The following is a 21,762-nucleotide window of genomic DNA, read 5'->3' as shown; positions in this document are numbered from 1 at the left end:
ACTTAGAAAGAACTTGATTTCAAGGGGTGCCAGGATTTGAACGTGAGAAATTGTCTAATAAGGGACATTTTTCACTGAGTGACATATTCTAAAAGATTCCCCTACACTCAAAATACTCTTTGAAAGCACTTGATGTTAAGGGGGCATCAGGATTTGAACCTGGGACCTCTTGATCTGCAGTCAAATGCTCTACCACTGAGCTATACCCCTCTGCTAGAAACTATCTAAAGGTGGAAAAATTGTCTTATAAGGGACATTATAGCTGGAGATCAACAAAAACTGAAAAAAAGAACACCTTCCTTCTGAAAACATAACTAGGTAAAATATTTGATTTCAAGATGACAAAAAAATTACAATCTGAGACCTATTGATCTGAAGTCTGTTGCACTTCCACCTCTGTTAGGAACTGTCTGACAGAGAAAAACCATTGAATGAGGGACATTTTAGACTGAGTAACATAACCAAAAAAGCAGCACTCCCTCTCTCAAGATACACTTAGAAAGAACTTGATTTCAAGGGGTGCCAGGATTTGAACGTGAGAAATTGTCTAATAAGGGACATTTTTCACTGAGTGACATATTCTAAAAAATTCCCCTACACTCAAAATACTCTTTGAAAGCACTTGATGTTAAGGGGGCATCAGGATTTGAACCTGGGACCTCTTGATCTGCAGTCAAATGCTCTACCACTGAGCTATACCCCTCTGCTAGAAACTATCTAAAGGTGGAAAAATTGTCTTATAAGGGACATTATAGCTGGAGATCAACAAAAACTGAAAAAAACACCTTCCTTCTGAAAACATAACTAGGTAAAATATTTGATTTCAAGATGACAAAAAAATTACAATCTGAGACCTATTGATCTGAAGTCTGTTGCACTTCCACCTCTGTTAGGAACTGTCTGACAGAGAAAAACCATTGAATGAGGGACATTTTAGACTGAGTAACATAACCAAAAAAGCAGCACTCCCTCTCTCAAGATACACTTAGAAAGCACTTGATTTCAAGGGGGTGCCAGGATTTGAACGTGAGAAATTGTCTAATAAGGGACATTTTTCACTGAGTGACATATTCTAAAAAATATTCCCCTACACTCAAAATACTCTTTGAAAGCACTTGATTTTAAGGGGGCATCAGGATTTGAACCTGGGACCTCTTGATCTGCAGTCAAATGCTCTACCACTGAGCTATACCCCCTCTGCTAGAAACTATCTAAAGGTGGAAAAATTGTCTTATAAGGGACATTATAGCTGGAGATCAACAAAAACTGAAAAAAACACCTTCCTTCTGAAAACATAACTAGGTAAAATATTTGATTTCAAGATGACAAAAAAATTACAATCTGAGACCTATTGATCTGAAGTCTGTTGCACTTCCACCTCTGTTCGGAACTGTCTGACAGAGAAAAACCATTGAATGAGGGACATTTTAGACTGAGTAACATAACCAAAAAAGCAGCACTCCCTCTCTCAAGATACACTTAGAAAGAACTTGATTTCAAGGGGGTGCCAGGATTTGAACGTGAGAAATTGTCTAATAAGGGACATTTTTCACTGAGTGACATATTCTAAAAAAAATTCCCCTCACTCAAAATACTCTTTGAAAGCACTTGATGTCAAGAGGGCACCAGGATTTGAACCTGGGACCTCTTGATCTGCAGTCAAATGCTCTACTACTGAGCTATACCCCTCTGCTATAAACTATCTAAAGGTGGAAAAATTGTCTTATAAGGGACATTATAGCTGGAGATCAACAAAAACTGAAAAAACACCTTCCTTCTGAAAACATAACTAGGTAAAATATTTGATTTCAAGATGACAAAAAAATTACAATCTGAGACCTATTGATCTGAAGTCTGTTGCACTTCCACCTCTGTTCTGAACTGTCTGACAGAGAAAAACCATTGAATGAGGGACATTTTAGACTGAGTAACATAACCAAAAAAGCAGCACTCCCTCTCTCAAGATACACTTAGAAAGAACTTGATTTCAAGGGGGTGCCAGGATTTGAACGTGAGAAATTGTCTAATAAGGGACATTTTTCACTGAGTGACATATTCTAAAAAATATTCCCCTACACTCAAAATACTCTTTGAAAGCACTTGATGTTAAGGGGGCATCAGGATTTGAACCTGGGACCTCTTGATCTGCAGTCAAATGCTCTACCACTGAGCTATACCCCCTCTGCTAGAAACTATCTAAAGGTGGAAAAATTGTCTTATAAGGGACATTATAGCTGGAGATCAACAAAAACTGAAAAAAACACCTTCCTTCTGAAAACATAACTAGGTAAAATATTTGATTTCAAGATGACAAAAAAATTACAATCTGAGACCTATTGATCTGAAGTCTGTTGCACTTCCACCTCTGTTAGGAACTGTCTGACAGAGAAAAACATTGAATGAGGGACATTTTAGACTGAGTAACATAACCAAAAAAGCAGCACTCCCTCTCTCAAGATACACTTAGAAAGAACTTGATTTCAAGGGGGTGCCAGGATTTGAACGTGAGAAATTGTCTAATAAGGGTCATTTTTAACTGAGTGACATATTCTAAAAAAGATTCCCCTACACTCAAAATACTCTTTGAAAGCACTTGATGTTAAGGGGGCATCAGGATTTGAACCTGGGACCTCTTGATCTGCAGTCAAATGCTCTACCACTGAGCTATACCCCCTCTGCTAGAAACTATCTAAAGGTGGAAAAATTGTCTTATAAGGGACATTATAGCTGGAGATCAACAAAAACTGAAAAAAACACCTTCCTTCTGAAAACATACCTAGGTAAAATATTTGATTTCAAGATGACAAAAAAATTACAATCTGAGACCTATTGATCTGAAGTCTGTTGCACTTCCACCTCTGTTAGGAACTGTCTGACAGAGAAAAACCATTGAATGAGGGACATTTTAGACTGAGTAACATAACCAAAAAAGCAGCACTCCCTCTCTCAAGATACACTTAGAAAGAACTTGATTTCAAGGGGGTGCCAGGATTTGAACGTGAGAAATTGTCTAATAAGGGACATTTTTCACTGAGTGACATATTCTAAAAAAGAGTCCCCTACACTCAAAATACTCTTTGAAAGCACTTGATTTTAAGGGGGCATCAGGATTTGAACCTGGGACCTCTTGATCTGCAGTCAAATGCTCTACCACTGAGCTATACCCCCTCTGCTAGAAACTATCTAAAGGTGGAAAAATTGTCTTATAAGGGACATTATAGCTGGAGATCAACAAAAACTGAAAAAAACACCTTCCTTCTGAAAACATAACTAGGTAAAATATTTGATTTCAAGATGACAAAAAAATTACAATCTGAGACCTATTGATCTGAAGTCTGTTGCACTTCCACCTCTGTTCGGAACTGTCTGACAGAGAAAAAACATTGAATGAGGGACATTTTAGACTGAGTAACATAACCAAAAAAGCAGCACTCCCTCTCTCAAGATACACTTAGAAAGAACTTGATTTCAAGGGGTGCCAGGATTTGAACGTGAGAAATTGTCTAATAAGGGACATTTTTCACTGAGTGACATATTCTAAAAAAGAGTCCCCTACACTCAAAATACTCTTTGAAAGCACTTGATGTTAAGGGGGCATCAGGATTTGAACCTGGGACCTCTTGATCTGCAGTCAAATGCTCTACCACTGAGCTATAACCCCTCTGCTAGAAACTAACTAAAGGTGGAAAAATTGTCTTATAAGGGACATTATAGCTGGAGATCAACAAAAACTGAAAAAAACACCTTCCTTCTGAAAACATAACTAGGTAAAATATTTGATTTCAAGATGACAAAAAAATTACAATCTGAGACCTATTGATCTGAAGTCTGTTGCACTTCCACCTCTGTTAGGAACTGTCTGACAGAGAAAAACCATTGAATGAGGGACATTTTAGACTGAGTAACATAACCAAAAAAGCAGCACTCCCTCTCTCAAGATACACTTAGAAAGAACTTGATTTCAAGGGGGTGCCAGGATTTGAACGTGAGAAATTGTCTAATAAGGGACATTTTTCACTGAGTGACATATTCTAAAAAAGTCCCCTACACTCAAAATACTCTTTGAAAGCACTTGATTTTAAGGGGGCATCAGGATTTGAACCTGGGACCTCTTGATCTGCAGTCAAATGCTCTACCACTGAGCTATACCCCCTCTGCTAGAAACTATCTAAAGGTGGAAAAATTGTCTTATAAGGGACATTATAGCTGGAGATCAACAAAAACTGATAAAGAACACCTTCCTTCTGAAAACATACCTAGGTAAAATATTTGATTTCAAGATGACAAAAAAATTACAATCTGAGACCTATTGATCTGAAGTCTGTTGCACTTCCACCTCTGTTAGGAACTGTCTGACAGAGAAAAACCATTGAATGAGGGACATTTTAGACTGAGTAACATAACCAAAAAAGCAGCACTCCCTCTCTCAAGATACACTTAGAAAGAACTTGATTTCAAGGGGGTGCCAGGATTTGAACGTGAGAAATTGTCTAATAAGGGACATTTTTCACCGAGTGACATATTCTAAAAAAAATTCCCCTACACTCAAAATACTCTTTGAAAGCACTTGATGTCAAGGGGGCACCAGGATTTAAACCTGAGACCTCTTGATCTGCAGTCAAATGCTCTACTACTGAGCTATACCCCTCTGCTATAAACTATCTAAAGGTGGAAAAATTGTCTTATAAGGGACATTATAGCTGGAGATCAACAAAAACTGAAAAAAACACCTTCCTTCTGAAAACATAACTAGGTAAAATATTTGATTTCAAGATGACAAAAAAATTACAATCTGAGACCTATTGATCTGAAGTCTGTTGCACTTCCACCTCTGTTCTGAACTGTCTGACAGAGAAAAACCATTGAATGAGGGACATTTTAGACTGAGTAACATAACCAAAAAAGCAGCACTCCCTCTCTCAAGATACACTTAGAAAGAACTTGATTTCAAGGGGGTGCCAGGATTTGAACGTGAGAAATTGTCTAATAGGGACATTTTTCACTGAGTGACATATTCTAAAAAAAATATTCCCCTACACTCAAAATACTCTTTGAAAGCACTTGATTTTAAGGGGGCATCAGGATTTGAACCTGGGACCTCTTGATCTGCAGTCAAATGCTCTACCACTGAGCTATACCCCCTCTGCTAGAAACTATCTAAAGGTGGAAAAATTGTCTTATAAGGGACATTATAGCTGGAGATCAACAAAAACTGAAAAAAAACACCTTCCTTCTGAAAACATAACTAGGTAAAATATTTGATTTCAAGATGACAAAAAAATTACAATCTGAGACCTATTGATCTGAAGTCTGTTGCACTTCCACCTCTGTTAGGAACTGTCTGACAGAGAAAAACCATTGAATGAGGGACATTTTAGACTGAGTAACATAACCAAAAAAGCAGCACTCCCTCTCTCAAGATACACTTAGAAAGAACTTGATTTCAAGGGGGTGCCAGGATTTGAACGTGAGAAATTGTCTAATAAGGGACATTTTTCACTGAGTGACATATTCTAAAAAAGAGTCCCCTACACTCAAAATACTCTTTGAAAGCACTTGATGTTAAGGGGGCATCAGGATTTGAACCTGGGACCTCTTGATCTGCAGTCAAATGCTCTACCACTGAGCTATACCCCTCTGCTAGAAACTATCTAAAGGTGGAAAAATTGTCTTATAAGGGACATTATAGCTGGAGATCAACAAAAACTGATAAAGAACACCTTCCTTCTGAAAACATACCTAGGTAAAATATTTGATTTCAAGATGACAAAAAAATTACAATCTGAGACCTATTGATCTGAAGTCTGTTGCACTTCCACCTCTGTTAGGAACTGTCTGACAGAGAAAAACCATTGAATGAGGGACATTTTAGACTGAGTAACATAACCAAAAAAGCAGCACTCCCTCTCTCAAGATACACTTAGAAAGCACTTGATTTCAAGGGGGTGCCAGGATTTGAACGTGAGAAATTGTCTAATAGGGGACATTTTTCACTGAGTGACATATTCTAAAAAAGAGTCCCCTACACTCAAAATACTCTTTGAAAGCACTTGATTTTAAGGGGGCATCAGGATTTGAACCTGGGACCTCTTGATCTGCAGTCAAATGCTCTACCACTGAGCTATACCCCCTCTGCTAGAAACTATCTAAAGGTGGAAAAATTGTCTTATAAGGGACATTATAGCTGGAGATCAACAAAAACTGATAAAGAACACCTTCCTTCTGAAAACATACCTAGGTAAAATATTTGATTTCAAGATGACAAAAAAATTACAATCTGAGACCTATTGATCTGAAGTCTGTTGCACTTCCACCTCTGTTAGGAACTGTCTGACAGAGAAAAACCATTGAATGAGGGACATTTTAGACTGAGTAACATAACCAAAAAAGCAGCACTCCCTCTCTCAAGATACACTTAGAAAGAACTTGATTTCAAGGGGGTGCCAGGATTTGAACGTGAGAAATTGTCTAATAAGGGACATTTTTCACTGAGTGACATATTCTAAAAAAATTCCCCTACACTCAAAATACTCTTTGAAAGCACTTGATGTCAAGGGGGTACCAGGATTTAAACCTGGGACCTCTTGATCTGCAGTCAAATGCTCTACTACTGAGCTATACCCCTCTGCTATAAACTATCTAAAGGTGGAAAAATTGTCTTATAAGGGACATTATAGCTGGAGATCAACAAAAACTGAAAAAAACACCTTCCTTCTGAAAACATAACTAGGTAAAATATTTGATTTCAAGATGACAAAAAAATTACAATCTGAGACCTATTGATCTGAAGTCTGTTGCACTTCCACCTCTGTTAGGAACTGTCTGACAGAGAAAAACCATTGAATGAGGGACATTTTAGACTGAGTAACATAACCAAAAAAGCAGCACTCCCTCTCTCAAGATACACTTAGAAAGAACTTGATTTCAAGGGGTGCCAGGATTTGAACGTGAGAAATTGTCTAATAAGGGACATTTTTCACTGAGTGACATATTCTAAAAAATTCCCCTACACTCAAAATACTCTTTGAAAGCACTTGATGTTAAGGGGGCATCAGGATTTGAACCTGGGACCTCTTGATCTGCAGTCAAATGCTCTACCACTGAGCTATACCCCTCTGCTAGAAACTATCTAAAGGTGGAAAAATTGTCTTATAAGGGACATTATAGCTGGAGATCAACAAAAACTGAAAAAACACCTTCCTTCTGAAAACATAACTAGGTAAAATATTTGATTTCAAGATGACAAAAAAATTACAATCTGAGACCTATTGATCTGAAGTCTGTTGCACTTCCACCTCTGTTAGGAACTGTCTGACAGAGAAAAACCATTGAATGAGGGACATTTTAGACTGAGTAACATAACCAAAAAAGCAGCACTCCCTCTCTCAAGATACACTTAGAAAGAACTTGATTTCAAGGGGTGCCAGGATTTGAACGTGAGAAATGGTCTAATAAGGGACATTTTTCACTGAGTGACATATTCTAAAAAAGATTCCCCTACACTCAAAATACTCTTTGAAAGCACTTGATGTTAAGGGGGCATCAGGATTTGAACCTGGGACCTCTTGATCTGCAGTCAAATGCTCTACCACTGAGCTATACCCCCTCTGCTAGAAACTATCTAAAGGTGGAAAAATTGTCTTATAAGGGACATTATAGCTGGAGATCAACAAAAACTGAAAAAAACACCTTCCTTCTGAAAACATACCTAGGTAAAATATTTGATTTCAAGATGACAAAAAAATTACAATCTGAGACCTATTGATCTGAAGTCTGTTGCACTTCCACCTCTGTTCGGAACTGTCTGACAGAGAAAAACCATTGAATGAGGGACATTTTAGACTGAGTAACATAACCAAAAAAGCAGCACTCCCTCTCTCAAGATACACTTAGAAAGAACTTGATTTCAAGGGGGTGCCAGGATTTGAACGTGAGAAATTGTCTAATAAGGGACATTTTTCACTGAGTGACATATTCTAAAAAAAGAGTCCCCTACACTCAAAATACTCTTTGAAAGCACTTGATGTTAAGGGGGCATCAGGATTTGAACCTGGGACCTCTTGATCTGCAGTCAAATGCTCTACCACTGAGCTATACCCCCGAGCTATACCCCCTCTGCTAGAAACTATCTAAAGGTGGAAAAATTGTCTTATAAGGGACATTATAGCTGGAGATCAACAAAAACTGATAAAGAACACCTTCCTTCTGAAAACATACCTAGGTAAAATATTTGATTTCAAGATGACAAAAAAATTACAATCTGAGACCTATTGATCTGAAGTCTGTTGCACTTCCACCTCTGTTAGGAACTGTCTGACAGAGAAAAACCATTGAATGAGGGACATTTTAGACTGAGTAACATAACCAAAAAGCAGCACTCCCTCTCTCAAGATACACTTAGAAAGAACTTGATTTCAAGGGAGTGCCAGGATTTGAACGTGAGAAATTGTCTAATAAGGGACATTTTTCACTGAGTGACATATTCTAAAAAATATTCCCCTACACTCAAAATACTCTTTGAAAGCACTTGATGTTAAGGGGGCATCGGGATTTGAACCTGGGACCTCTTGATCTGCAGTCAAATGCTCTACCACTGAGCTATACCCCCTCTGCTAGAAACTATCTAAAGGTGGAAAAATTGTCTTATAAGGGACATTATAGCTGGAGATCAACAAAAACTGATAAAGAACACCTTCCTTCTGAAAACATACCTAGGTAAAATATTTGATTTCAAGATGACAAAAAAATTACAATCTGAGACCTATTGATCTGAAGTCTGTTGCACTTCCACCTCTGTTCGGAACTGTCTGACAGAGAAAAACCATTGAATGAGGGACATTTTAGACTGAGTAACATAACCAAAAAAGCAGCACTCCCTCTCTCAAGATACACTTAGAAAGAACTTGATTTCAAGGGGGTGCCAGGATTTGAACGTGAGAAATTGTCTAATAAGGGACATTTTTCACTGAGTGACATATTCTAAAAAATATTCCCCTACACTCAAAATACTCTTTGAAAGCACTTGATGTTAAGGGGCATCAGGATTTGAACCTGGGACCTCTTGATCTGCAGTCAAATGCTCTACCACTGAGCTATACCCCTCTGCTAGAAACTATCTAAAGGTGGAAAAATTGTCTTATAAGGGACATTATAGCTGGAGATCAACAAAAACTGATAAAGAACACCTTCCTTCTGAAAACATACCTAGGTAAAATATTTGATTTCAAGATGACAAAAAAATTACAATCTGAGACCTATTGATCTGAAGTCTGTTGCACTTCCACCTCTGTTAGGAACTGTCTGACAGAGAAAAACCATTGAATGAGGGACATTTTAGACTGAGTAACATAACCAAAAAGCAGCACTCCCTCTCTCAAGATACACTTAGAAAGCACTTGATTTCAAGGGGTGCCAGGATTTGAACGTGAGAAATTGTCTAATAAGGGACATTTTTCACTGAGTGACATATTCTAAAAAAGAGTCCCTACACTCAAAATACTCTTTGAAAGCACTTGATGTTAAGGGGGCATCAGGATTTGAAAATGTGACACTGATAATGAACACCTCTCTGAAAACATACCCATAAAGTACTTGATTTCAAGTACTGTCACAACCTGACCATAGTTTTCTTTGTATGATTCTATGTTTTGGTTGGTCAGGGTGTGATCTGAGTGGGCATTCTATGTTGTGTGTCTGGTTTGTCTGTTTCTCTGTTTGGCCTGATATGGTTCTCAATCAGAGGCAGGTGTAGTCATTGTCTCTGATTGGGAACCATATTTAGGTAGCCTGTTTGATGTTGGGTTTTGTGGGTGATTGTTCCTGTCTCTGTGTTTGTTGCACCAGGTTGGCTCAGTCACTTTGGTTTTTATTTTTTCCTTGTTTTGGAAGAGAAGAGAACGAGCGCCATTCTCCTTGCGGAGATGGTGCTAAATCCATCAACACGGTCGGTCCCTGGGATTGGGCTGGCCAACACGATTCGGTTTGCTTGGAAGGAAAATGAGTTGGAGCCTTGAGGACGGGAAACTTTTGGAAGGATAATATTGATGGGGATTCTAAAGCTGACGGTGAAGGACGTGTTTTGTTTCCAAGGCAACCCGTTGGAGGGAGCATACGACGTGGCACTATATACAGAGGAGAAACACGACGATATCCTGAGAAGGGCAAGAGCAGTGGGAGGTGAGAGGCAGGGCACCCCGGAGCCAAACACTATTCCTGCATCCTGGGTTGGTGAGATGGAGGAAGAGGGGGGGATGTCGGGAGTACGGATGGTGTTCTCACCAGTAGATATGGAGCAGGGGAACATCGGGTGAGTCTCCTGTTTTTTTTTTTTTTTTTTTCTGTCTGGGTTTAGAATTTGAGTGTCTGACGTGCCTGACATGTTTTTATTTTATTCTTTCATGGGGTCTAAATTTACTTTTGTTAGTTTAAATGAATGGGGTTTAAGGGAGGGCGGTTTTTAGTTATTTGGAGGGTGTGGGGTTTGATTTTTGTTTTTTACAGGAGGTTCACCTGAGGGATGGAGGGGATGTTAGTAGGTTTAAGAGGGAGTGGGACAAGGGGGAGTCGGTTTGGGGTATTGGGGGGGTGCACTCATCGGGGGTAGGGATTTTGTGTGGGCACAGGGAGGTAAAAGTGGAGGATTCTTTTGTGGTAATGCAGGGGAGGGTTATAGGGGTGGATGTCACGATAAGGGATTGTAAATTTAGATTAGTGGTGGTGTATGGGCCACAGGTGGTGGCAGACAGGAGGGAGATGGTGGACTGTCTGACGCCCCTGTGTGTCACAAATAGGAAATTAGTGATAGGGGGGGATTTTAATACAGATTTGGGAATAGGGGGGGATAGCAGTGCAGGCGCCAATGCCGGGCTAATGGCTTGCCATGGTCTGGTAGATGGTTGTCTGCACACTACTCCGAAAATGGCCGGTCCTACATGGCGCAACTCCAGGGGGGTTGAGCGGAGGCTCGACTATATTTTTGTACCCAGGTCTTTGGGTAAGTTGTCTGGGCGGCTGTTGCCTGTTTTCTTTTCGGATCACGACGGGGTGCTCCTGCAGGTGGGGTCGCCAGTCTGCCTCTTTGGTAGGGGGTACTGGAAGTTAGATCGGGAAGTGCTGGAGGAGCAGGCTTTTGTTGACGGGTTTTATTGTTTCTTTTGGAGGCTTGAAGGCCTCCGGTCCATGTACGAGGGGGTGTTAGAGTGGTGGGAATTAGTTAAGGTGAGGATTAGGGCTTTTATAATAGGGTATTGCAAGAGGAAAAAAGGGAGGAGAGGAGGGAGGTGGATCGTATCCAAAGGTTAATTGAACTCGAATACGAGGCAGGCAACCTCGGCGGGTCGTTTGACTGGGAGAGATCCGCAACCCTAAAGGCGCAGCTCAGGGAGTTGCAGGAGCGGAAGGCTCGAGCTTTCCTGGAGCGTGCGCATAGTGGCTTTATAGAACATAATGAGACTTGTTCTGCTATGTTCTTTAAGTCGGTTAAGGCCAGACAGAGTAGGAAGGTAATGCATGGCATAGGGAAGAAAATGGTAGTATAGTTAGAGAACCAGAGGATATGGTCAGGGTGACAACTGATCATTTCCAAGGTTTATTTAAGGAAAGGGAAATAGATGTAGAGGAGGAAAATGTGTTTTTAGAACACTTGTCCAGGCGGTTGCCGGAGGACATTAGAGAAGTGATGGAGGCCCAGATCTCAATAGAAGAGGTTGAGAGCGCTCTTAGGAGGATGGGAAAAGGGAAGGTGCCTGGGATGGATGGGCTGCCGGTTGAGTTTTATCTCAAGTTTTGGGGTATACTTGGACCAGTGGTCCTCGAAGTCTTGAAGGCCATCCTTGAGACGGGGTTCCCGGGGGGATCAATGGCTGTTGGTGTGCTGTCACTTTTATATAAGAAGGGGGAAGTAACAGACCTTGGCAACTGGCGGCCGTTGACCATGCTGTGTGTAGATTACAAGCTACTTGCAAAGGTTTTAGCAGGCCGGTTGCGCACAGCCCTTCCCTACGTCGTCCATGAGGATCAGACGTGCGGGGTAGAGGGCCGCTCTATTAGATGGAACCTACAGTTAATCAGGGACTCCATCGCTTGGGTTGAAGATAGAGGACTGCCTTTAATGGTAGCAGCGTTAGATAAGGCGAAATCCTTTGATCGCGTGAATAGATCCTTTTTATTCAGAGTGTTAGGTCGATTAGGTTTTGGGGAGAAGTTCATAGGATGGATTCGTACATTATATGTCGGAGTGGGGTGCCGAGTTAGTGTAAATAGTCACTTGGGTGACGTTTTTGACCTCTCGTCTGGGGTCAGGCAGGGGTGCCCACTCTCGGCTCTCCTCTTCGTTCTGTACATGGAGCCTCTGGGGGTTACCATTAGGGCAGACACAGGGGTGGAAGGCTTGTTGATCCCTGGAAGTGGTGGGCTGCGTGTTAAGATGACGCAGTACGCCGATGACACTTCCTTGCTGCTGTGCAAGGACTCGTGCCTGACAAGGTCCCTTGCCATCTTTGGGGATTTCACCCGAGCATTGGGAGCAGTTCTCAACCATGCAAAGTCTTATTAAGTTTTTCGGAAGATGGCGCAGTAGAACGGATGTGCCTGGGGGGGTTATCTCTCTGTGAGGGGGGCCTGAGGATTCTCGGGGTCCATTTTGAGACCTCCGGCTCAGCGACGCTAAACTGGAACATGCGTATCGCAGTGGTACAGAGGAAGCTAGCAATGTGGAAGGCTAGGTATTTGTCTTTTATGGGCAAAGTCCTGGTCCTAAAGGTGGATGTGTTGCCGTCTCTTTTGTATTTGGCATACATCTACCCATTGCCGGCTTGTCTGAGGAGGCCTCTAGTGAGGCTTGTGTTTCAGTTCATGTGGAGTGGCAGGTGCGAGTGGGTCGCCAGGGCACGCATGATCTGTCCCATCGGGGAGGGAGGTAGGGGGGTACCACATTTCCCCCTCAAGCTGGACACAATTTTTGTTTCTTTCTTGTTAACGGAGCTTGCCCATCCAGTGATACACCCGTACCACATACCACACACACACATACCACACACCACATACCTCCTGCGGGTGTTCTTCTCGTATCAGGCGAGAAGCGTAATGGTGTGGTCTAACATGGGTCCTTGGGTGGAACAGCTGCCGTGGCACTTTGGTCATGCGGCCAAGTGGCTTCAACCCTGAGGTTGAAGTTGCCCGAGTAGGTTTAGATCACAGGCACCTGTACGAGGAGGTCAGAAAGGCAGGGAGTCCGGCGCCTGTAGTGGGCATCTCGGAAGTGGTCTGGGAGGGAGTGCAGGCGCGGGGTCTGGACAACAGGCTCAAGGACCTGAATTGGTTGAGCCTCCATAAGTGCTTGCCGGTACGTTCCATCATGTACCGGTATAGTTTGGTGCAATCCCCCACCTGTCCAGGGAGGAGACTGTGCGCCATTTCTTTTGGGACTGTGCCTTTGCCGGAGTAGTATGGGCTAGGGCACGGGTGTTGTTAGGTTTGGTAAGGGGGGATTTTGTATTGACGTGGACCAGGTTAGAGAGAGGTGTAGGGAGAGCGAGAGGGACGGATAGGGACAGGTTTCTGCTCTGGCTTCTCATGAGTCTCTTTAAACGGGGGCTGTGGGAAGCCAGGCAGAACATGGTGAAGACGGGGAGAGATTGGGGGGTGGAAGGGATAGTGAGGAGGGTGGAAGGAGATTTGAGGGGGAGGATGAAGAGGGAGGAGAGGAATTGGGGGCAGCATGCTGCTCGGGAGAGGTGGAAGGGGGGTTTAGGGCTGGGTGTCATTTAGATTTGTAAGGGGATAGATTAGGGACGGGGAGATAGGGAAAGGTATTTTGTAGGGAGGGAAGATGCTCCCCTGAGGTTTTGTTTGGGGTTTTGTTTAGTTAAATTAAAATACCATTATTGGAGTATGTATGAAAATTATGAGTTGTAAAGAATGAATGGTATTGAAGGTAATACATTAATTTTTATTTAAAAAAGATAGGGCTGTTTCGGTTTTCCATGATTTCTTATTTTGTATTATACAATGTTCAAGTAATCATCTTTATTACAGATGTTTCTAAATAACCACGCTGCGTTTTGGTCCGCCTCTCCTTCCCAGGAAGAAACCCGTAACATATATTTTGATTTGGAAAGCACTTTTTTGGTTACTACATGATTCCATGTGTGTTATTTCACAGTTTTGATGTCTTCACTATTATTTTACAAGGTAGAAAATTGTACAAATAAAGAAAAACCCTTGAATGAGTAGGTGCTCTCAAACTTTTGACCAGTAGTTTCTATATAATTTTATTTCACCATGTTTTTCGTGATGTCCAATTATGACCCTGTCTCATTGCTGCAACTCCCCAATGGGCTTGGGAGAGGTGAAGGTAAAGTCATGCAGCCTCCGAACCATGACCCGTGCTTCTTAACGCCCGATTGCTTAACCCGGAAGCCAGCCAGACCAACGTGTTGGAGGAAACACTGTTCAACTGACGACCGAGGTGAGCTTGCAGGCACCTGGCCTTCCACAAGTAGTTGCTTTTGCGCAAGTAGCCAAGTAAAGTCCCCTGGCCAAACCCTCCTCTAGCCTTTTGGGATTCCCGGTCATGGCCGGTTGTGACACAGGATTAACCTCTTAAGTCGACCCTCTACTTTTTTGAACATTCTGTTAAAATTGCGCAACATTTCAGTGCCCTGCTACTCGTGCCAGGAATATAGTATATGCATATGATTAGTATGTGTGGATAGAAAACACTCAGACGTTTATAAAACTGGTTAAATCACGGCTGTGACTATAACCGAACGTGCGTTTCATCGAAAAGTGCAGGAAAATCTGATCACTGAAAATTGGAAAATATATCAATGCGCCACTTGCATGTATTGAAAGCAAATTACCTGGAGCCGAGATTGCAATTCCTACAGCTTCCACACGATGTCAACAGTCTTGTCATTTGCCAAGGCTTTGTTTCTTGGTCAAACGAAGAAGAGACAGCCCATTTATTCAGGTCTCGGACCGGATATTTTGGTTGAGATTTACCCGGACATTATTTCCAGACGTACCCCTATAGAATATACATCGCCTCGTGATCAATTGGATCGCTTAATAACGTTTACTAATACCTAAAGTTGCATTACAAAAGTATTTCGAAGTGTTTTGTGAAAGTTTATCGTCAACTTTTTTAATTTAAAAAAATGGCGTTACGTTATAAGACGCTATTTTTTTCCGTTTATCACACAGTCTTCATAGATCGATATCTAGGCTATATATGGACCGATTTAATTTAAAAAAAGACCCAATAGTGATTATGGGACATCTAGGAGTGCCAACAAAGAAGATGGTCAAAGGTAATGAATGTTTTATATTTTATTTGTGCGGTTTGTGTAGCGCCGACTATGCTAATTATTTTGTTTACGTCCCCTGCGGGTCTTTTGGGGTGTTACATGCTATCAGATAATAGCTTCTCATGCTTTCGCCGAAAAGCATTTTAAAAATCTGACTTGTTGCCTGGATTCACAACGTAATGAACGTTTGAGTTTTAACTAGTACTATTAGCATTTACCGTAGCACATTTGCATTTCCAGATGTCTAGATGGGATGCCTGCGTGTCAGGTAGGAGCAAGAGGTTAAACCCCAGGCTGTAGTGACACCGTAATACTGTGATGCAGTGCCTTACACCAATGCACCACTCGGGACACTAACATTTATTTTCTTCCACTACAGAGGCAGATAGTATGTTATGAATTTTGAGAAATTAATGATGACAGTCAATTTTCTTTTTCAAGATGGGGGTGCCTCATTTTCATTTTGAGCAACTGCCCCTGGAAAGGTCTGTGAACGGCCCTGTGTAGGATTTACACTTCTATCTGCGTCCAAACACCAGAGGAATAAAAGTCTCTCTGATAGGTCAGAGAGACGTTTCCCCCTCCATTATGATATCAGCTTTAATTGGAGATGATATTTACAAAAATAAGCCTTTCACTGGTACAGGAGGAAGACAAGGAGCTACACTGAACTATAGACTGTCTGTATTACTACTGACGTCTCTGTTTCTGCTCTAACTTCAGAGGTAAACAGAATAAGTAGAAGGTATGCAGTCTTAATCACAGTCTTTGAGGCTCCCTAAAATAATATTTTAAGTTTAACTTCTCATGGTATAGGGGACGCTTGCGACCCACTTGGCCAAAAGCCAGGGAAATTGCAGCGCGGCAAATTCAAATAAAACAATATAAAAATCTAACTTTCATTAAATCGCACATGTAAGATCCTAAATTAAAGCTACACTCGTTGTGAATCCAGCCAACATGTCAGATTTAAAAAAAGGCTTTTCGGCGAAAGCATAAGATGCTATTATCTGATGATCTTACAACATTAACCCTTTCACACGTACCATCACACGTGTGTGATCGTTCTACAGTGGTCCCTGAAGCGTACGATCACACCCGTGTGTTTAGAACACTCATTTTGAATGCTCGTTTAGAACGGCAGTTTCGAATGATGCAACAATCGTTTGAGCTGGCCACACTTTTTTCAGAAACTATTTACACAAACACAGTCCTTACAAAGTTATGTTCAGAATGTCAGCAGTTTGTTTTTGGATGCATTGTTCAGATATTCACAGAAGTAAATATAGCATAACACAATCATCCTAACCGGAAAAATGTAGGCTACATTTGTCCTAGCGCTGAGGAAAGATTGACCCAACACAAGTAGTCATATTTTCTAACTCTCGGCTGACGTAAACTACAATATGAATTAGCTAATAGCAATTACTATATATAATTAATCGCATCACGGGTGAGCTCACCATTGATCGAAATAACTAGGTAAAACACTTTATAGAAATCGAAAGTAATCCGACGATTAGTTTCAGCGCGCAGCCATGCATTTTTTCCTCACAGAAACCATCGTTCACATCCCCCCATTAATTTCCGGAAGTCCTCAAAAAATTTGAACTCTTACTCACCTCATTTTGTTATAACATCTTTGGTCAAACAGACGTGAATCCCAGAATGCATTGTATGTCAACAAACATGGCTACACAGCTGGAATTAGCTTAGCTCATCATAATCAGTACAACCTTCAAAAAAGTATTTTACACACATAATATGTGCCCATTACAATCTGTGCAAGAATCGGAATGCATGAGTTGTCACCTAGAATTGAAAACATGTGAATAAAATCGTAAATACACAAATAATTACCACACAAAACATTTTCTGATAGTGATTTATTGATACAAGTGGCGCATGCCGGCATTCAACCACGTAACCTCCCACTCTGCACCATTCAGTGTTGTTGTTTATGTATGTAGCTAGTGAGCTAAGCTGTAGCATTACCAATGTCTTTCAAAAGGAGACAACTCACAAATGTGGAAATTCTGGAGATTTTTTAAAAATTCTGACAATGAGTCTTAGTATGAAAGTCAGGAATCAGATTCTGACAGTGACAGTGAGGAGCTGCCCCTCAACCTTGTAGCCATTGAGAACCCTGAATCTGAATTTCCCTTGTCAACTGAGGAAGTACCAGGTCCCTTTGAAGATGCTGGTGGTGATGGAGGCAGACCGACAGTGGATGAAGTACATGAGTTCTGTGGTAGCTGGAAGGCCACCAGTCATTTCACCCCACCTGTCAAAGCAGACAGCAGGGCCGAGTCCCAGTCTGGAGTGCAACGCCCCTTGCCATTTCCATCTGAGGCAGAGTGCTTCAAGTTGTTTCTGACAGAGGAGCTGGTGGGAGAGATAGTTGAGGAGACCAATCGCTATGCCTTAGAGCTACAGGAGAAGAGAGAGCCAGGAGTGAGGGGGAAACTCGCTAAATGGGTGACAACCACAATTAGTGAAATGTGTACCTTCCTGGTGACAGTCCTTCTCATGGGAATAGTAAAGAAGAACTCCCTAAGAGAATACTGGAGCACAGATCCTATGCTTGCAACTCCCTTCTTTGCCTCCCTCTTTTCCCAAGATCCCTTCCTAGTTCTGCTGCGAAGCCTGCATTTTGTCAACAATTCTAATGCCATCCTAAGTGACCCGTTTATACAAAATAAGAAATGTTCTTATCAGCCTGAAATCAGCATTTGGTCGGGTCTTTGTGCCATACAAGGACCTATGCATTGATGAGTCCCTGATGTTATGGAAAGGTAGGCTGGCGTTCCGTCAATATATTCCCTCCAAAAGGCACAGGTTTGGAGTCAAGTTCTTTGTCATGTGCGACGTGAAGACAGGATTTGTCCAGGATATTATAGTTTACACAGGGTCCACCACTGACATCAAACATTATGAGGGGCTTGGGTTGTCAGGGTCCGTGGTGATGACCATGCTGGCTCCTCATCTCGGCAAAGGACACACTTTGTACGTGGACAATTGGTACAGCAGTCCCACACTCTTCCAGCATCTGCTCTCCAACAGCACAGGGGCCTGTGGCACAGTCAGGTCGAACCGGAAGGGGATGCCGGCATTCGGATGCGGGAAGATGCAGAGAGGGGAGGTGGAATTCCAGGAGAACGGTCAACAGCTGGCAGTAAAGTGGCATGACAAGCGAGACGTCCATGTCCTCTCCACTGTCCATACAGCAACCATGTCGGCCACAGGGAAGGTGGACCACCTGACCGGAGAGAGAGAAAGATCAAACCAGATTGTGTGCTTGATTATAACCTCAAAATGGGGGCCGTGGATAAGGCAGACATGATAAACAGCTTTGTGGAATGCACACGGAAAACGAACAAGTGGTATAAGAAGATATTTTTCCATCTGATCGACACTGCTGTCCTCAACGGCAGCATAGTTCACCGCCAACTAACAGGTGAGATGATTACTGAACAAGGTATTTTTGTAATTGGATGTACAGTTCACATACAAATCCATTATGCAATTATAGTGACAATATCTCACCCACCTACCCACTGCCTCATCATCCTCTAACTTTCCTCATGCTCCCCACTCCCTCATAGGTAAAGTAATAACCTACCAAAAATACAGAGAGAACCTCATGAGAGAGCTGCTGGAGGAGCACCACACCCCTCGGCACCCATCCACTGGGGGTCGTCCTGCTGTAGACAATCCCCTACACCTCACTGCACGACATTTTCCCTGCAAAGTCCCTCAAACTGCTTCTCAAGGTAGTCGCACACGGAGGCATTGCAAAGTCTGCCTGTCTGGCGCCAGGAGAAGTAAGCAGAGGAAGATGACAAAATACATGTGTCTAGCTTGTGATACACCTCTATGTATTTCACCATGCTTTGAGGAGTATCACATGCTTAAGCAATATTGTGCACATCTGCAGCAATAGGTGACTGACTGACCTGACATGTGACTTGACAGGTGACCAGCTGTAACGGCGTTCGTTCGTCGAAAGAGAGTCGGACCGAAATGCAGCGTGGTTGTTACTCATGTTCTTTAATGAAGAGAATGACGATACATGAAATAACTAAATAAATACAAAAACAACAAACGGAACGTGAAACCTAATACAGCCTATCTGGTGAACACTACACAGAGACAGGAACAATCACCCACGAAATACACAGTGAAACCCAGGCTACCTAAATACGGTTCCCTATCAGAGACAACGAGAATCACCTGACTCTGATTGAGAACCGCCTCAGGCAGCCAAACCTATGCTACACACCCCTAATCATCCACAATCCCAATGCCTACAAAAACCCCAATAAGACAACACAATAAACCCATGTCACACCCTGGCCTGAACAAATAATTAAGGAAAACACAAAATACTATGACCAAGGCGTGACACCAGCCATGATACTATGCCTTAGAGATGGGGGTGGAAATGCAGTTGTTGTTCAGTCACTGCATGGATATTAAATATGGGTTATGCATATTCAGTTTCTTGTCCTCTAGTAAAACAAGTTGTTGAACCAACTACCAGTACTGCAATAAAATAGATGAATATTACCTATTGGCAAATGTGTTTTCTTGCTGTGTTTTCATCCAGTACAACTGTTAAGGAGTGTACGTTAGCATACAAAAGCTGTCCTCATTCTTCAGCTCCAAAGATGTCCAGCTCCAGTTATGATATTGGCAAATAATGTTTCTGAAAGTACAGAATAAAGAGGAATTATTCATTAGAATACAATATAAGGATATAGCAATAAAACAATACTACAAAGAAGTAACATAATAAACACTGCTATAAAAAAATAGTTTATTGCATTGACAAAATCACAGATTTGAGTTATAACAGTAAGAAACTAACTTTTGAGCTCCACAAGGGGGCAAGGCAGGGCAGAACAGAGCTATGCTGAATAGACCAAATAAACAAAACATGGTCATATTTTTTATTTATTTAACTAGGCAAGTAATTTAAGAACAAATTAGTATTTACAATGATGGCCTACACCGGCCAAACTCGGACAACACTGGGCCAATTGTGCGCTGCACTATGGGACTCCCAATCACAGCCTGGATTTGAACCAGGGTGTCTGTAGTGCCATAGACCGCTGCGCCACTTGGGAGTCATAAGGCCAGGGTAGCTTCAAAATACAACACAAGCTAATAGTTTTCTGACGCAACTAGCATTGTTTTACAGAGCTAATAGAATAATGTAGCTTGGTAAGCATGATTGACAATAACACCATAAAGGTTATAAAATGTGTAACGTTACCTCACGTGTCCGCAGTTATAAGGAATATATTATGATCTACAGCTACTGTCACGTCTAATCAAGGTGGGTGGAATCAGGCGCAGAGAGCAAATAGTGATAATAAGTTTATTCTCCGGTGAACAAAATAAACACGGTCAACCCAAATACAAACAGGGTGAAATTATCCAAAACAGGATAACAGACTAACCGGAGAATAATAAACACAAAAACACCGACAGACGAAACGAATGACAAAATAAACAATCCCGCACAAAACAAGGGCGGGACAACCTACATTATACACAGACACTAATTAACTAAACAACACACAGGTGAAAACAATCAGACAAAACCAACAGATACACGAAAAGGGATCGGTAGTGGCTAGTAGGACGGTGACGACGACCGCCGAGCACCGCCTGAACGGGCAGGAGAGCCAACCTCGGCGGAAGTCGTGACAGCTACAGCAGAAACGGCATACGGAAACTATTATTATAACTATTATAACGTAATAAGGCACTTACTTTGATGGAAACGCAGCCTGGATTTGAACCAGGGAGTCTGTAGTGACACCTCTAGTACTGATGTGCTGTGCCTTTGACCGCTGCACCACTTGAGAGTCATAAGGCCATGGAAGCTTCAAAATGCAACACAAGATAATACTTCTCTGACGCATTTAGCATTGTTTTACAGAGCTAATAGAAGAATGTGGCTACATAAGCACGATTGACTATAACACCATAAAGGTTATAAAATGAGTAACGTTACCTCACGTGTGCGCGGTGATAAAGAATAAACACAAATATATTATGCTCCATACATACAGTACGCTACAATAGAAATGTGGAATAGAAAATGTGAACACGTGTGCAGATCCTGTTCTGACGGGAGATGAGCAAATGTCTGCAGACGTGAACTGCACAAACAATTGGGAAGTGCTTGGGGAATTTTGTCCGGGTCAGAAATGTCCCAAAAATGTAATTATCCGCAAAAGTAAAAATGACTATTTTTATGTGAATGAATGAGGAGGCGGAACACACCTAAATTCAAACTGTTTTTAGAAAATAAAAACTTGTTTGAAAATCATTTGAAATTGAAGTTAAAACAACCTATAAATATAAACAGGCTGCGTGCTTTAGTTTGAGGGCAGCGAGGATAAAATGTACTGTTACGTATCAATCACATTCTGGAATGGAG

At 41.7% G+C, this 21,762-nt stretch overlaps 19 non-coding genes across 19 annotated transcripts; all 19 read right to left on the bottom strand.

Annotated features, from left to right (window-relative positions):
• Positions 1–138: 138 nt before the first annotated feature.
• Positions 139–210, bottom strand: trnac-gca (transfer RNA cysteine (anticodon GCA)). Its single transcript has one exon. It is a non-coding gene; the product is annotated as a tRNA-Cys (tRNA).
• Positions 211–631: 421 nt separating this feature from the next.
• On the bottom strand, positions 632–703 carry trnac-gca (transfer RNA cysteine (anticodon GCA)). The gene has a single exon. It is a non-coding gene; the product is annotated as a tRNA-Cys (tRNA).
• A 421-nt stretch (positions 704–1,124) lies between these two features.
• trnac-gca (transfer RNA cysteine (anticodon GCA)) lies at positions 1,125–1,196 on the bottom strand. The gene has a single exon. It is a non-coding gene; the product is annotated as a tRNA-Cys (tRNA).
• Positions 1,197–1,617: 421 nt separating this feature from the next.
• trnac-gca (transfer RNA cysteine (anticodon GCA)) lies at positions 1,618–1,690 on the bottom strand. Its single transcript has one exon. It is a non-coding gene; the product is annotated as a tRNA-Cys (tRNA).
• Positions 1,691–2,109: 419 nt separating this feature from the next.
• On the bottom strand, positions 2,110–2,181 carry trnac-gca (transfer RNA cysteine (anticodon GCA)). Its single transcript has one exon. It is a non-coding gene; the product is annotated as a tRNA-Cys (tRNA).
• Positions 2,182–2,602: 421 nt separating this feature from the next.
• trnac-gca (transfer RNA cysteine (anticodon GCA)) lies at positions 2,603–2,674 on the bottom strand. The gene has a single exon. It is a non-coding gene; the product is annotated as a tRNA-Cys (tRNA).
• A 422-nt stretch (positions 2,675–3,096) lies between these two features.
• On the bottom strand, positions 3,097–3,168 carry trnac-gca (transfer RNA cysteine (anticodon GCA)). The gene has a single exon. It is a non-coding gene; the product is annotated as a tRNA-Cys (tRNA).
• Positions 3,169–3,589: 421 nt separating this feature from the next.
• trnac-gca (transfer RNA cysteine (anticodon GCA)) lies at positions 3,590–3,661 on the bottom strand. The gene has a single exon. It is a non-coding gene; the product is annotated as a tRNA-Cys (tRNA).
• Positions 3,662–4,081: 420 nt separating this feature from the next.
• trnac-gca (transfer RNA cysteine (anticodon GCA)) lies at positions 4,082–4,153 on the bottom strand. The gene has a single exon. It is a non-coding gene; the product is annotated as a tRNA-Cys (tRNA).
• A 423-nt stretch (positions 4,154–4,576) lies between these two features.
• trnac-gca (transfer RNA cysteine (anticodon GCA)) lies at positions 4,577–4,648 on the bottom strand. Its single transcript has one exon. It is a non-coding gene; the product is annotated as a tRNA-Cys (tRNA).
• A 422-nt stretch (positions 4,649–5,070) lies between these two features.
• On the bottom strand, positions 5,071–5,142 carry trnac-gca (transfer RNA cysteine (anticodon GCA)). The gene has a single exon. It is a non-coding gene; the product is annotated as a tRNA-Cys (tRNA).
• Positions 5,143–5,565: 423 nt separating this feature from the next.
• trnac-gca (transfer RNA cysteine (anticodon GCA)) lies at positions 5,566–5,637 on the bottom strand. The gene has a single exon. It is a non-coding gene; the product is annotated as a tRNA-Cys (tRNA).
• A 422-nt stretch (positions 5,638–6,059) lies between these two features.
• trnac-gca (transfer RNA cysteine (anticodon GCA)) lies at positions 6,060–6,131 on the bottom strand. Its single transcript has one exon. It is a non-coding gene; the product is annotated as a tRNA-Cys (tRNA).
• Positions 6,132–6,553: 422 nt separating this feature from the next.
• trnac-gca (transfer RNA cysteine (anticodon GCA)) lies at positions 6,554–6,625 on the bottom strand. Its single transcript has one exon. It is a non-coding gene; the product is annotated as a tRNA-Cys (tRNA).
• Positions 6,626–7,043: 418 nt separating this feature from the next.
• trnac-gca (transfer RNA cysteine (anticodon GCA)) lies at positions 7,044–7,115 on the bottom strand. The gene has a single exon. It is a non-coding gene; the product is annotated as a tRNA-Cys (tRNA).
• Positions 7,116–7,534: 419 nt separating this feature from the next.
• trnac-gca (transfer RNA cysteine (anticodon GCA)) lies at positions 7,535–7,606 on the bottom strand. Its single transcript has one exon. It is a non-coding gene; the product is annotated as a tRNA-Cys (tRNA).
• Positions 7,607–8,029: 423 nt separating this feature from the next.
• trnac-gca (transfer RNA cysteine (anticodon GCA)) lies at positions 8,030–8,101 on the bottom strand. Its single transcript has one exon. It is a non-coding gene; the product is annotated as a tRNA-Cys (tRNA).
• A 435-nt stretch (positions 8,102–8,536) lies between these two features.
• Positions 8,537–8,608, bottom strand: trnac-gca (transfer RNA cysteine (anticodon GCA)). Its single transcript has one exon. It is a non-coding gene; the product is annotated as a tRNA-Cys (tRNA).
• Positions 8,609–9,030: 422 nt separating this feature from the next.
• On the bottom strand, positions 9,031–9,102 carry trnac-gca (transfer RNA cysteine (anticodon GCA)). Its single transcript has one exon. It is a non-coding gene; the product is annotated as a tRNA-Cys (tRNA).
• Between the last annotated feature and the right edge of the window lie 12,660 nt (positions 9,103–21,762).

Source organism: Oncorhynchus keta, chromosome 30 (genome assembly GCF_023373465.1).
Source record: "Oncorhynchus keta strain PuntledgeMale-10-30-2019 chromosome 30, Oket_V2, whole genome shotgun sequence".
Lineage (NCBI taxonomy): Eukaryota > Metazoa > Chordata > Actinopteri > Salmoniformes > Salmonidae > Oncorhynchus > Oncorhynchus keta.
This window is presented reverse-complemented; position numbering and strand designations above follow the sequence as displayed.